This window comes from Salvelinus namaycush, chromosome 33 (genome assembly GCF_016432855.1).
Source record: "Salvelinus namaycush isolate Seneca chromosome 33, SaNama_1.0, whole genome shotgun sequence".
Classification (NCBI taxonomy): domain Eukaryota; kingdom Metazoa; phylum Chordata; class Actinopteri; order Salmoniformes; family Salmonidae; genus Salvelinus; species Salvelinus namaycush.
The window spans coordinates 28,814,577-28,829,866 of NC_052339.1; positions in this window are offsets into that span (position 1 = coordinate 28,814,577).

A 15,290-nucleotide genomic window follows, 5' to 3' on the forward strand; every position below is an offset into this window, starting at 1 on the left:
GCTGACAGACTCTAGTTCAGTACATACAGAACATACACACACCACTTCCTGTCTGGGCTCCGCTGGGCTTGCTGCCTCTTCTATCACACATACAAACACACACATACGGTAGTGTCCAGTGGTACTTATTATGCTCGGGTTACAGTTTGGAATCCTCTGTGTTTGTGTAAGACATTCATTCTGACTTTATTTTGCTTCAGCCTGATATTTCCCTAAACGCCACCACGATTACGTCTCTCTCTACACCCCTTCCCCTTTTCAATCTTCTCTTTCTCTAAAGACATTCCTTTTTCATGTTTGCCTTTCAGTTTATTTTCTTGTCATTTTCTACCCGCTATCCTTTTTCATTTTGGTCTTTCACGGCACTCCCTTTCTTCATCTTCTCTTACACTGCAACCATTTTTTCTATTTTGGTTCACCCCACCACTTTGGTTCACCCCACCCAGAAAACCCCTGTTCATTTCCCCCTACGGCATTCTCCTCCTCTCTAACTAACAGAGTGTGTTGTACAGTACTTTTTGTGGTTGGGCCTGGTTTTCTGTTCCATTATTGGGTGAATGTAAGAGCTGAACCACCATAGACCACCCAGAGACACAATACACTCCTCATGGTGTTTACACACACATCCACACCTACACACATGCACACACCAGTGGCGCCTGGTGGGAGGAGCTATAGGAGGACAGGCTCATTGTAATGGTTGGAATGGAATAAATGGAACGGCATCAAACACATCAAATATATGGAAATCACATGTTTGACTCCGTTCCATGTATTCCATTCTAACCATTACAATGAGCCTGTCCTCCTATAGCTCCTCCCACCAACCTCCACTGGAACACACACACAGTGTTGGAAGTGCAATGTGTTTACCCAACTCAAAGTTATCTTCATCAAAACAAATAACAAAGACCCAAAGCCAATCAATGAAATGTATTAATGAAAACTGAAATGCATTTTATTATTTTCTAATGACATGCTTTACAGCTCTTTACAGCGCTCTGTTAGACTGCAGATTAGTTGTTGTTGTGTGTGCGTGTTTGTACGTGCTTGTGTGTCTGTGTGACTGCCACAGTATGTGCGTCAGTGAGGTTTCAGAGCAGTGTTCTCTGGTCTGATACTGCCCCCTATTGTTCTCATCCACTAATCCTGTCACCTGTCTCTGTCTGCTGATGAAGTAAGGAAAGGATCATTCTGGAAGTATTCTGAGCACAGTGGATACATCTGAAATAGTCCGTTAACGACAGGGTCCTCAATTATGAACCCCCAAAAATATTAAAAGCTTAATTCCATGTCTGAAATGTTTATATATTATACATTTTTATTAAACACATCTATACCTCTTTTCTATCTCATCCACTATCCCTTCTATCTCTCTTCCCCTCCTTCACTCCCTCCCTCACGTCTTCCCCTCCTTCGCTCCCTCCATCCCTCCCCTAGCTCCTCCTTTGCTCCCCCCCTTACGTCTTCCCCTCCTTCGCTCCCTCCATCCCTCCCCTAGCTCCTCCTTCCTCCCTCACTTCTTTCTGAATGGTCAGACACTATGACATTCTAGGCAGCTGCAGAATGGAGAGACAATTATTACTGTGGGATAGGAGCTTTAGCTAGGGTGAAACACACACACACACACACAGGTTTCCTGCAGGGTAGAGGGTGATTGTTTCCTATGATGGATGTCACACTCTCTCCCGTCAAACACTGGAACCCTGCTGGTTTTAATTGTCCAATCAGGGGGCCCTGACATTTGTTATTAAGCCAAATGACACACACAAACACAACCACACACACTAGCGCATGCACACATACACAAACAATTACATACAATTATATCCCTGTATCTTTATCATTGTGATCATATATTGCATCCCTGAATTATTGAATTATTCTCATAACAGAAATCTGATTTTCACCCCTACTCTATACATTAATCTGCCTCTCTCTCTCTCTCGCCTACAGCCCTCTCATCCATCAGACTGGGAAGCGGTAGTACCATTGCCCTGAGGATGTAATAATCATTTGTGTTCTTTAATACAGTTTTCTGCATACGATGTTTATCATAAAGATGTCTCACACACACACACACACCACAAGGTGGTGCCCTCTCCTCTTTGTGCCCTCTCCTCTCTCCTCACATCTTCCTTCACTCCCGTTGCCAAGGTGACATGAAACGGACGTTCTTTCTATTGGCCCTCGGGCAGTTTGTCACACCCCCCCCCCCTCCCACACACACACACGCACACTATATGGTGCCATACTAGACAAAATGCACTTGATAAGGTTTTTAGCAATACAGTTATGATACAATGACTACAAACAGAGGGAGAAAATGTAATTTGTGGAAAAAGTGGATATTTCCCCCGAATCATCAATTAATTTCTCTATTCTTTATCTCACTTACGTTCACTGATCATCTTTCTCTCAGCTTTCTCTCTCTGTCTCCCCTTGATACCCCATACCGCTCTATCCCGCTCTCTCTCTCTCTTCCTCTCTCTCTCCCTCCACCCTCCCATCCCCCTCCTCCTCCCCTCCTCTTGACATGTATGACAGTGTGCTGTGCAGCTCTGCTGGGATAACTGCCAGATTACACGCTGTAGTGTTTCTATCCTGTAATATTAACCAGGAGAGCTTACAGCATCAAGGCCCACTGGAGACACACACACACACACCCCAGCTGAAACATGGAGACTAGTGCTGTAATGTGGCTCCTTTGATCTCCCCTAGCACTCATAATTACCCCGGTTACACACACACACACACACACACACACACACACACACACACACACACACACACACACACACACACACACACACACACACACACACACACACACACTTATATATATATATATATATGAACTTAAATGGCAGGGTAAACCATGAAATGGTGGGAGTCTGTAATTGTTCATTTACACCATAAGTGAGAGAGAAGTGAGAGAGAAATTCTGAACCAGGGATGTTGACTGGTGAAGATGTTGCGTTAATAAGCACACACACTGTCTCTCTACAATAACATTGGTTGACAGTGTTTCCTTGTCTCCATTGGCATAGGGGAGGAGAAGAACACTGCTATGGATGTAAACAAACATCTATATGCCATAGTATAACAGCTGAAGATGCTACTGATGTTTATTTCCCTGTTATTATGTTCCCTCCTCGTGACTTCTGTTGTAAGACAGGACGTAGAGATGTCAGAGCACCGATAGATCCTGTATCCCGTTCCCTTTCTGTCCTCCTCTCCACCTAGATTTCATCTATTCCTACCTCCCTCTTTCTTCCATTCGTCCTCAAATGAAGAAAAAAATGGACATTTATGGGGGTGATAGATTTATGAAATCAGCTCTTATAGTATAGACTCGTACACAGGTAATAGTTTAGTATTTAATAGTGAAGTATTAAACAGTGAAATGATATTTAAGTAAGTGGATATGTGTATTGTCTAACTTTGGACCACCCAGTAGCTGCCCTGTTGGGGTGAATAGCATTACTGTATTCCTGTAAAACCATTAGAAAGCTATTCACACACACATAGTTCACACACACATGTGCACACACGCACACAGACACACACAAACACACATGAAAAAACACAAATGCACACACAGTGAGTACTTAGACTTTCCCCCGTGTGTCAACCTCAGCCCACCCAGTCGCCTCCTCTCCAAACAGAGAAACACGGTCTGAGGGTTTGAGGGTTTGGCTGGGACAATACATACTCATTAACTACAGTATGATCAGTGTGTGTGTGTGTGTGTGTGTGTGTGTGTGTGTGTGTGTGTGTGTGTGTGTGTGTGTGTGTGTGTGTGTGTGTGTGTGTGTGTGTGTGTGTGTGTGTGTGTGTGTGTGTGTGTGTGTGTGTGTGTGTGTCTGTGTCTGTGTCTGTGTCTGTGTGTCTGTGTGTGTGCGTGCATGTTTGCCCTCGTGTGTGCTTGAGTGTGAGCTTGTGCGTGTAGTGGTGCGGGCACTCTACCGTAGTGGTGAACTTCAATCCAAACTGGCTTCAGTTTTTTTTTATTCAGTGAATGTCGGAAGCTGTGAGTGGGATTGACCAGTCTGAGGTCCTACTGTGATTTTCAGATTGCTGTTGTCAAGCTGTGCTTCTCAATCACACCCAGCCTTTAAAGTGTGGCAACGGTCCACCGTCTAGCACCATCTATCTCCAACAACACACCCATATTACAAATCAAATATACACACAGGCCTACAGTACATACAGTCCTTTATACATGCGGTCTGTATACACATATAGGCTACAGCTATACGTACATACACACAAATAGGGGCTTTATAAAATACGTTTGATTGATTGATTGATTGACAGCTGGGTAAATGCTGAACGCAGGTTGAGATAACATGCGGTGAGTGATGAAAATGCTACTAACAATACTAATTTAGAAAAGCTTAATAAATGCTATTCTCCCCAAAAGATGTGTGCATATACAATGCTTACTTCTAGGACTGTAGGCTATTGGGATGTAGCCAATGTCTCCACAAGATTAGTTCAATGCGGTTTCAAAACTTTTCTTTAGGCTGCTGCTCCACTAATCTGGTATGCAAAAAGAACCAAATATCAGCTTTGTTCTCAAAGTTTTCAACAGAAAGACACATTGGGATATTGGAATTTTCTGTCACTACGTCTTTAAAAAGTAATCAATGACATCCAGCGAGATACATAGAGAAACTAAGACGAGACTCAAAAACACCACATAAAAAGTTCAATAATAAATTAAATAACATGACAACCCTTACCCAAATCAACCATAGTTTAAAATCCTTTGTGCCTACCTTCCTCCCTGTCTCTCATAAGCCCCATCAATTACACTTCCTTAAACTAGGATTTGAATAGAATATTAGCATTCAATGTATACCAAAATACCACAGCCAGAGTGTTTACATCTATCAATGTGTGAGCAGCTAGCAACACGGCATGGCGTCCTCTCCGAGGTTGAGGTGCATAACAATCCAGCTAATTGGACAGGTGTTAACAGCCATTATCATATTAAAACGTCATGTGAGATGATTAGCCCGAAACAGCAAGATACCCAGAACCCGCCAAGGATTATCCATCTGTTAAAGATGGAAAATAGGGATTTAGGTCTGTCAGAATGGAGAGATAGAAAGATGAGGGGATGTGGAGAGAAGGAAGAGGGGGAGAGAGCTTAGAGGGAAAGCTCCTTCAGTGCTCAGTAAGCCACAGACAGACAGCTCCCTGTCACAGACTCCCTGTCACAGACTCCCTGTAGACTGCTTCTGCACCCCGAGGTGTGGGCTTGGTGTGTAAATGTGTGTGGGCTTGTGTGCGTTTCCCCACCACCTGCCTCTCTCCCCAGCTGTTATTGGACGAGGCAGCTTGGCCAGGAGATAGACCCTCAATGAATGGATCATTATTGATTTCACCTAAAAGGCATGTAGGACCAATTCAACTACTCACTGCAACATCACTCCTCTCTTCTAGCTCTGTTTCTACCATGAGCACACACACAATCATCCACTTTCACACTCTCGCTGTCTCTCTCTCACACACACACACACACCCCCTCTCCTCCCCCCAGGCCCTCCTAAATGACTCTGTGAAGTGGGGTGAGCCTCTTCAGTCCGTGAAGATGGTACAACACACGCCAAATATCCTCCTATCGATCGCCACCCCTAAAGGTCAACGAGGGAGAGTTAACACCAAACACTCTGGTGAGCTAGTGACTAGATGAGTTGACACACACACACACGCACACACACACACTGTAATACACAGCGCTACAGTCAGGCAAGATAATGAAACTTAGCTGACAGAGACAACGGAGAGCACTCGTTTGTGTCGACGTTGCAAAGAAAAATGAAGTCTCTCGCTCTCTCTTTCACTCTCTTTAACATGCGTACGTGCGCACATGTAGAGATGGGCAAAAGATACATCAAAATGGGTCTTGTTACAAATACAAGATACTCTTAAAACCATTGTATCAAACTAAAATAGAAAATACTTAAGTATTGTATTGTATTTAGATCAAATGGAGGTATTTTGTCATTTCTGAAATACAAAATGCATTTGCAAGTACATGCCTTCACTACGACAACATTGTAATGGTAACAACAAACGTCTGTACTTGATATGACTGGGATATGTAGTTGTTAATCTACCTTAGTTGTGTCTGCTAAATGACCAAAATGTTCATCTAAATGTGAAAATGCCATCAGACTTCTGATACCAATGCAGAGGGAAAGGATACCAATGCAGAGGGAAAGGATACCAATGCAGAGGGAAAGGATACCAATGCAGAGGGAAAGGATACCAATGCAGAGGGAAAGGGGGCCACAAAATGGTGAACCGCAAACGTTTTTTTTATTATAGAAAAGTATTTTAAAAATATAAATTACAGGTCTCGAAAGTACCTTGTTACAAATCCCATTGGATTGTAGCTCAGGCCAGTGAAAGACAATTTACAAAATATATTCGGTCACTTTTCTATACAATTTTTTTGTATTTGAAATATGTATTTTGAATACATGTAACAGAAATACTGCCCAAAGGGCAACATGGACAGAGACATCACGTCATACTGCATGCAGAGTATGTGTCTGACAGGAAGTCTGAGGACATCACACTTCCAGTGGGGACCTAATGAAGGTGACAGCAGGCTGTCAACTCTCTCTTTAATTAGATGACATTACTCTTTGGGGAAGAATGTGTGAATATCAGTCAATTACAGCTGGGTAATTATATGAGGTTGTCAATGTCGTACTGCCAGTTCATATATTTTATATATAAGACACCATGAATACAATCACACGACAGTCTGGTGTATCCCTAACCCTAACCCAATCACACGACAGTCTGGTGTATCCCTAACCCTAACCCAATCACACGACAGTCTGGTGTATCCCTAACCCTAACCCAATCACACGACAGTCTGGTGTATCCCTAACCCAATCACACGACAGTCTGGTGTATCCCTAACCCTAACCCAATCACACGACAGTCTGGTGTATCCCTAACCCTAACCCAATCACACGACAGTCTGGTGTATCCCTAACCCTAACCCAATCACACGACAGTCTGGTGTATCCCTAACCCTAACCCAATCACACGACAGTCTGGTGTATCCCTAACCCTAACCCAATCACACGACAGTCTGGTGTATCCCTAACCCTAACCCAATCACACGACAGTCTGGTGTATCCCTAACCCTAACCATAACCATGACCCTTCCATAACCCTAACCCTCTCTACTTCAGTACCCCTAACCATAACCATAACCATGACCCTTCCATAACCCTAACCCTCTCTACTTCAGTACCCCTAACCCTAACCATAACCATGACCCTTCCATAACCCTAACCCTCTCTACTTCAGTACCCCTAACCATAACCCTAACCCTCTCTACTTCAGTACCCCTAACCATAACCATAACCATAACCCTAACCCTACTTTAGTACCCCTAACCCTAACCATAACCACGACCCTTCCATAACCCTAACCCTCTCTACTTCAGTACCCCTAACCCTAACCATAACCCTAACCCTCTCTACTTCAGTACCCCTAACCATAACCACGACCCTTCCATAACCCTAACCCTCTCTACTTCAGTACCCCTAACCCTAACCATAACCCTAACCCTCTCTACTTCAGTACCCCTAACCATAACCATAACCCTCTCTACTTCAGTACCCCTAACCATAACCCTAACCCTACTTCAGTACCCCTAACCATAACCACGACCCTTCCATAACCCTAACCCTCTCTACTTCAGTACCCCTAACCCTAACCCTCTCTACTTCAGTACCCCTAACCCTAACCATAACCCTAACCCTCTCTACTTCAGTACCCCCAACCCTACTTCAGTACCCCTAACCCTAACCCTGCTTCAGTACCCCTAACCCTAACCCTACTTCAGTACCCCTAACCCTACTTCAGTACCCCTAACCCTACTTCAGTACCCCTAACCCTGCTTCAGTACCCCTAACCCTACTTCAGTACCCCTAACCCTGCTTCAGTACCCCTAACCCTACTTCAGTACCCCTAACCCTGCTTCAGTACCCCTAATCCTAACCCGACTTCAGTACCCCTAACCCTGCTTCAGTACCCCTAACCCTAACCCTACTTCAGTACCCCTAACCCTGCTTCAGGACCCCTAACCCTGCTTCAGTACCCCTAAGCCTAACCCTACTTCAGTACCCCTAACCCTAACCCTACTTCAGTACCCCTAACCCTAACCCTACTTCAGTACCCCTAACCCTGCTTCAGTACCCCTAACCCTAACCCTACTTCAGTACCCCTAACCCTGCTTCAGTACCCCTAACCCTGCTTCAGTACCCCTAACCCTAACCCTACTTCAGTACCCCTAACCCTGCTTCAGTACCCCTAACCCTGCTTCAGTACCCCTAACCCTAACCCTACTTCAGTACCCCTAACCCTAACCCTACTTCAGTACCCCTAACCCTAACCCTACTTCAGTACCCCTAACCCTGCTTCAGTACCCCTAACCCTAACCCTACTTCAGTACCCCTAACCCTAACCCTACTTCAGTACCCCTAACCCTACTTCAGTACCCCTAACCCTACTTCAGTACCCCTAACCCTAACCCTACTTCAGTACCCCTAACCCTAACCCTACTTCAGTACCCCTAACCCTAGCCCTAACCTGATAGCTTTACCAAGTCGTTGCATATCAACAGAGTTGCAGTTAATATTTTCTTGAAAGTTTGAGCATATATTGACGTCCATGAGACTAAAAACATCAGTGGCCTTTTAGGTAACAGGCAATATTGAAGAGTTTCGGTAAAGGATCAGGCTCTTCTTTTCAAAGCTCCGAAATGGTCATCATATAGCTCGCTACTCTCAACTATTCAACTACAACATCACAACAAAACACTCAGCGATACAAACACATCACCCACTACCAGCGAAATTACATCTTCTTCCATTTAAAAATCCATTAAAAGTACTGAGTTCTGAAGTAGGGGGCTTTGTATGAATGAGATTAAAGGCATGATTCATTTGAGAACGCAGCTCAATTTTTGGGAGAAGATGGGCCCTGACTTGGATGTGATATAGACCATCTTACGGTTCTCAGAAGGAGGGCGAGAAGAAAGGAGAGTGATTGAGAGAGGTTGGAAGGTACAAGAGAGCACTTGAGGAGATGGCTTCCTGCTAATTGTGGGTTTACCTGGCATTTGTAGAAATGCACTCTACACCCTCCATCTCTCTATCTCTCCATCTCTCCATCCCTCTCTCTAGCCAGCCCCAATCATTAGGAACTTGCTCCTTCGCTCTCCAAATGGAGGGGTAATTGTTCACTGCCAAAACCTAGCTTTTTGTTTATTGGTCCTCTGCCAGCAAAGCAGAGAGGGTGAAGCTTGGTTTGCCATCTATGGGTGATTCGGTCACATTGCGTAAATTGGTGCATTCAATATGCATAAGAAGGACTGGAGTCTTGAGTTACCTGGCTTTAAATTGTGTCTCATCTGGTGAGTTCCCCTCTTTAAGGCCCTTTAATCAAATTAGATCACTCAGGAAGAGATGTGTGGATGGATAGAGTTATAGAGAGAGAGAGGATTACTTTGATGAAAAGATGCGAGAGGGATGTGGCCTCGTGTCAATGTTGAGTGTGTGTGCATGTATGTGTGTGTGCGTGTGTTTGTGTGTGACAGATCAGAGGCCTCACCTCCGTTTGACATCAACATAAATAGCCTCATTAATAGACATGATAAACTAACATAAATATAATGTACAGTACATGTTTCTTCTCTGTTAGAAGAGGCCTTTACTGCTTTAGTATCCTGAGGTCAATGTAAAATAAAGATGTTTTATTGTCACATACACCAGATAGGTGCAGTGAAATGTGTTGTTTTACAGGGTCAGCCATAGTAGCATGGTGGCCATGGAGCAAATTGGGGTTAAGTGCCTTGCTCAATGTCACATCAACAGATTTTACACCTTGACGGCTCTGGCATTCGAACCAGCAACCTTTCAGCAACTAATATGTGCTGAGAGAAAGATAAAAGGCCTCACCTCTATTTAACATCAACTCAAACAGATACTAGTTCATAGAAAGTGAATAGAAAGCCTAAAGGGACATTGTTGTTACGTAAATGTAGATCTGTGTATGTTCCATTAGTTACTTAAACTAAAGGGACATTGTTGTTATGTAAATGTAGATCTGTGTATGTTCCATTAGATACTTAAACTAAAGGGACATTGTTGTTATGTAAATGTAGATCTGTGTATGTTCCATTAGATACTTAAACTAAAGGGACATTGTTGTTATGTAAATGTAGATCTGTGTATGTTCCATTAGATACTTAAACTAAAGGGACATTGTTGTTATGTAAATGTAGATCTGTGTATGTTCCATTAGTTACTTAAACTAAAGGGACATTGTTGTTATGTAAATGTAGATCTGTGTATGTTCCATTAGTTACTTAAACTAAAGGGACATTGTTGTTATGTAAATGTAGATCTGTGTATGTTCCATTAGTTACTTAAACTAAAGGGACATTGTTGTTATGTAAATGTAGATCTGTGTATGTTCCATTAGTTACTTAAACTAAAGGGGCATTGTTGTTATGTAAATGTAGATCTGTGTATGTTCCATTAGATACTTAAACTAAAGGGACATTATTGTTATGTAAATGTAGATCTGTGTATATTCCATTAGTTACTTAAACTAAAGGGATGGTTTCCTGGATCCAGATTGAACCGACTCCTGGACTAAAAAGCACTTTGATAGTAGAGTCTCATGAGCGTGCTTCAGAAAGGTGTCACGATCGTCTTCGTGAGAGAGTAGTTCATGCGGCGCTTGGCAGACGGACAGTTCAGATGGCGTTGGGCAGACGGGCAGTTCAGGCGCCGTTGGGCAGACGGGCAGTTCAGGCGCCGCTGGGCAGACGGGCAGTTCAGGCGCCGCTGGGCAGACGGCAGACTCTGGCCGGCTGAAACGCACTGTAGGCCTGGTGCGTGGTGCCGGAACTGGAGGTACCGGGCTAAGGACACGCACCTTCAGGCTAGTGCGGGGAACAACAACAGGGCACACTGAACTCTCAAGGCGTACTATAGGCCTGGTGCGTGGTACCGGCACTGGTGGTGCGTGGTACCGGCACTGGTGGTACCGGGCTGAGGGTACGCACATCAGGGAGAGTACGGGGAGAAGGAACAGTGCGTACAGGGCTCTGGAGACGCACAGGAGGCTTGATGCGTGGTGCCGGAACTGGAGGCACTGGGCTGGAGACACGCACCACAGGGAGAGTGCGTGGAGGAGGAACAGGGCTCTGGAGACGCACTGGAAGCCTGGTGCGTGGTGTAGGCACTGGTGGTACTGGGCTGGAGACACGCACCATAGGGCTAGTGCGTGGAGAAGGAACAGGGCTCTGGAGACGCACTGGAAGCCTGGTGCGTGGTGTAGGCACTGGTGGTACTGGGCTGGAGCGGGGAGGTGGCGCCGGAAATACCGGACCGTGCAGGCGTACTGGCTCCCTTGAGCACTGAGCCTGCCCAACCTTACCTGGTTGTATGCTCCCCGTCGCCCGACCAGTGCGGGGAGGTGGAATAACCCGCACCGGGCTATGTAGGCGAACCGGGGACACCATGCGTAAGGCTGGTGCCATGTAAGCCGGCCCGAGGAGACGCACTGGTGGCCAGATGCGTTGGGCCGGCTTCATGACATCCGGCTCAACGCTCAATCTAGCCCGGCCGATACGTGGAGCTGGAATGTACCGAACCGGGCTATGCACGCGTACAGGAGACACCAAATCGCCTCCAGCTGTTCCCATGGGAGGCGATCTCTTCCAGCTCGGATCTCCTCCCATGTGTAGCAACCCTTGCCGTCCAAAACATCCTCCCATGTCCACGAGTCCTGGTTTCTTTGCCGCTGTTGTTGGTTCCTCTCACGCTGCTTGATCCATGGTTGGTGGGTAGTTCTGTCACGATCGTCTTCGTGAGAGAGAGTGGACCAAGGCGCAGCGTGTGCAAAACACATCTCTTTATTTAGAAGAGGGAAAAACACGCAACGAACACTATTACAAAACGAAACAAACCAACAAACGATCGTGAAGCTAAAGACGTAAGTGCAATAACAAGCTACAAACGTACAACATAGACAACTACCCACAAAAGCCTACTGCCTATGGCTGCCTTAAATATGGCTCCCAATCAGAGACAATGAATGACAGCTGTCTCTGATTGAGAACCAATCTAGGCAGCCATAGACATAACTAGACAACTACACTCTACTCTGCCCCATACACATACAACACCCCTAGACACTACAAAACACATACATTCCCCATGTCACACCCTGACCTAACTAAAAAACATAAAGAAAACAAAGAATACTAAGGCCAGGGCGTGACAAAAGGGATATGAAAGATAGAGGATGAACGATCAGTGGTCGTGTAGTGTGTAGGGGCAAATTCATCATCAAATCCTCAAGTGTGAACCACAGTCTGGTTTATCATGGTTTATCATAACTGGACTGTTACGTCACTGTTTCCAGGTTAGTCATTAAAAACTAACCAAGTGCAAATCATTTACCTTTCAGTGGCATAGCGAAGCACGTCTTGTTCTCCAAATACCTCCAGATCTAATTATTTTACATATAAATTAGAATGGAACTGTCTTCATAAGTACATGTAAGCATGTCATTTATTTCATAAGACTATTTAAGTAGAACTTGGTTCATTATCATTCAGATTTCTGTAGACACACACACACACACACACACACAAACCTGCGTATCATTATACCCCACGCAACAACTTCTGCATCTCAATAGCAGTGAGCGGTGCGATTTAAAGTATAGTGATTTTACACACATGACTTCCTATCTTAACCAAGGTCTTTCTGAGCTCCTATCTGAAGGTTAAGTCTGACTGACTCCTTCGGCAGCTTACTCACACTGTGTGTGTATGTGTGCACAAAAGTGTGCGTGTGTGTGTAGGTGCGTGCTCTAACGTGTGTGTGTGTGTCTATGTTATGTGCTATGTGCTACCCTCATACCTAGGCAGTAAAAGATATTAAGGAACAATTGGTAAAAGTGACAGGTTTAATAGAGAAAGATTACTCCTCGCTACATCAATTTGAATTGAATTGAATACATTTTCCACCACAGGTCGACCGGTGTTCTTGGATGGAAGAGCAGTCTGGATGTTTTTGTCTATGTGAGCGTGGAGAGGGAGAGAGAGAGAGGGAGAGAAAGAGAGAAAGGAGAGGGAGAGAAAGAGAGAAAGGAGAGGGAGAGAAAGAGAGAAGGGAGAGAGAGAGGGACAGTGTGTCATCGAGTCTCCAGCCTGTTTGTATGATTCCTTCTTCATATAGGTAATACCACCACGGGAGTTAAGGTGCCAGAGGGAGAGGAAAACACAGACAGACATCAATCTTTTGTTGTTTTTTCCTTTTCATAAACAGTAGTGGTTCTAAATGCATTCTGGAATGACAAAAAGATTATTCCACCTTCCGCTGGGTTAGAAGAGAGAGACAGAGAGGAAATCTCTTCCCTAATCTAGAGTTGGTGACACACACCATTCAGTTTAAACTGTACCTATATTACTTCCAAAAAGAGGGGTGGGGGAGAGAAAGAGAGGGAGGGGGAGAGAAAGAGAGGGGAGGGGGAGAGAAAGAGATGGAGGGGGAGAGAAAGAGATGGAGGGGAGAGAAAGAGAGGAGTGGGGGAGAGAAAGAGAGGAGTGTTGGAGAGAAAGAGAGGGGTGGGGGAGAGAAAGAGAGGGGAGGGGGAGAGAAAGAGATGGAGGGGGAGAGAAAGAGAGGAGTGGGGGAGAGAAAGAGAGGAGTGGGGGAGAGAAAGAGAGGGGTGGGGGAGAGAAAGAGAGGAGTGGGGGAGAGAAAGAGAGGGGTGGGGGAGAGAAAGAGAGGGGTGGGGCAGAGAAAGAGATGGAGGGGGAGAGAAAGAGAGGGGAGGGGGAGAGAAAGAGATGGAGGGGGAGAGAAAGAGATGGAGGGGGAGAGAAAGAGGGGTGGGGGAGAGAAAGAGATGGAGGGGGAGAGAAAGAGAGGGGTGGGGCAGAGAAAGAGATGGAGGGGGAGCGAAAGAGAGGGGAGGGGGGGTGCATGCTTTTTCTCTCCCCCTCCCTCTCTTTCTCCCTCCTCTCCATTCCCTGAACCATGAATCCAAAGTGTGTGTGTAACATTATCATAAATAACAACCAAATATGAGTTAAAAGTGAAAGGGTTACTAAGGAAGGTAAACTAAGAACGTTGATTATTTCTAGCATGGTCATAGTGTTGACTGAGGGTTTCTAGCTTATTCATAATTACCATTATGGAAAGGCAGAGGACAGGCTTCACTGTCATTGTGGAATACTATAGAGTCCTACTGCCATCTGGTGGCAGAGTTCTGTATGGCAAGCTTCCCCTTCTGGGCAGAGGAACTGTCTTGATCTGGAAGGATTGGTTATACACTGAGTATACCAAACATTAAGAAACACCTTCCTAGTATTGAGTTGCACCCCCCCACCCCCCTTTACCCTCAGAAATGCCTAGATTCGTCGGGGCATGGACTCTACAAAGTGTCAAAAGCTTTCCACAAGGATGCTGGCCCATGTTGACTCCAATGCTTCCCACAGTTGTGTCAAGTTGGCTGGATGTCCTTTGGGTGGTGGACCATTCTTGATACACATGGGATACTGTTGACTGTGAAAAACCCAGCAGCGTTGCAGTTCTTGACACAAACTGGTGTGCCTGACACCCAATACCATACCCTGTTCAAACGCACTTAAATATTTTGTCTTGCCTATTCATCCTCTGAATGGCACACATACACAATCCATGTTTCAGTTGTCTCAAGGCTTGAAAATCATTCTTTAACCTGTCTCCTCCCCTTCATCTACACTGATTAACGTGGATTTAACAAGTGACATCAATAAGGGATCATAGCTTTCATCTGGATCACCTGGTCAGTCTATGTCATGGAAAGAGCAGCATATATAAAGTATAGAAAAGGATTGAATATGTACATTATAAAATATCCACAGGGGGTATTGGGGAGGGCTTGATTGAAGATTGGGAACTTTTTAATTTAATGTAATTTTCTGCCATTGCCATCGTTCTCACCAAATCCACACCAAGATATGTATGGATTTTTTTATTTATTATTTCACTCCATCTTTCCTTCTCTCCTTTCATCCTTCCACCCTCCTTTCCTCCGTCCTTCCTGTGCAGGTAGATGTGCCTGCTGGGTCGTAATACAGAGCTGTCAGTGTGAGATGAGCGGTGTGTGTGTGTGTGTGCGGGAGCGTGCAGGGAGGGGGTGTCTGAGATGAGATATGTGACCAGCATGCTAACACGCAG